Here is a 1,312-nt window from a genome sequence, read left to right on the forward strand (position 1 = left end):
CATAGGCAACTGAGTCTGAACACTGCTCTATCATTCACTACCATTTGGTATAAGTCAAGTCATTTAATATTTTAGAGCTCCAACTTTCTCATGGGTAAGAGGATGTGATATCTCCCCTTGCAGAATTATTGAGCCTAACTGGATAAGGCTGGCTAATATAGGGTTTGACTCTGACTTAACAGAAAGCAAGCTTTTTGAAGTTAGATATTAATATGAAGATCTTTGAAATCTTAATACATTGACAAGTAATTGGTATACTGTATTGCTTTATAAGTGTTATGTTCTTCGCGAAATCCATCATGTAATTAGTAGCAAGTAACTCAAGGATAGTCTGTGATCACAGCTGTTTTCTAAAGATAACTGATGCAATCACAATATCTTTTGGATGGTGTGCAACACCATTGACATCTGCTTCTATGTAATTCTTACAACAATCGCCAAACTTTGAGGATTGTAGTGATGACCTTGACAATAAAGTAAGATTTAAATTATGTTCAGGTGCTGTGTTTCAAAGTCAAGGGGAAAGTTGCATATTTTAAAAATGCATCCTTTTTAAAGCACAATGACAAACACTAGTGATTAAAGTACTAACTATTAGCTACTGGAGAAATTGGAGAATTTCCTTTTTTAAAACATTGCATACACAGAGGCATATATATGGGGAGTTCAATAAGTTTGTGGAAAAATGGAACTAAAGTAAAAACTTACTTTGATGCAAAAATTTTTGAAAGTCATGTACAGTTTTATTCATAATACAAATTTTCCATGAATTTGATGAACATTCTTTTTATTTCTGTGATGCATAACCTTGTAGATGATCTCACTGACAAGCAACTTCCCCTCAAAAAGTAGAAAATAAACATAATGTTCATAAATTTTCTAATTTTCTGTCTACGTTTAGATAGTGATTAATTAAAACTAAGAAGGTACTGTTTATTTACAGGTAAGTCTGTATATAATGAGAATTGTCAAATATACCATGCTTTAGGTTTCACAAAAATTTTAGCCAAATAAAATAAAAAATTGACTTAAAATTGACTTAAAGATTAATTAGATGAGATTCAAAATATGATGAATTCTTTAGAAATTTCTTAACCTTTTGAGAATATTGTTGGACTAATTAGATTGGGAAAGCTTGTATGTGTATATGTTCATGTGAACGTGAGTATTGTGTATCAGTTGTCTTACTTATTTCAAGAAAGATATAATTTAAACACATTAAAATAAGTTTACTTCCTAGAATATTAATACTTATTTGATTTAAAAATTTTTAATTGTCAAAGGATGTAGGTACTAATGAAAGAGAGAGAGA

The sequence above is a fragment of the Tupaia chinensis genome, unplaced genomic scaffold (genome assembly GCF_000334495.1).
Source record: "Tupaia chinensis unplaced genomic scaffold, TupChi_1.0 Scaffold144232_1, whole genome shotgun sequence".
NCBI lineage: Eukaryota > Metazoa > Chordata > Mammalia > Scandentia > Tupaiidae > Tupaia > Tupaia belangeri.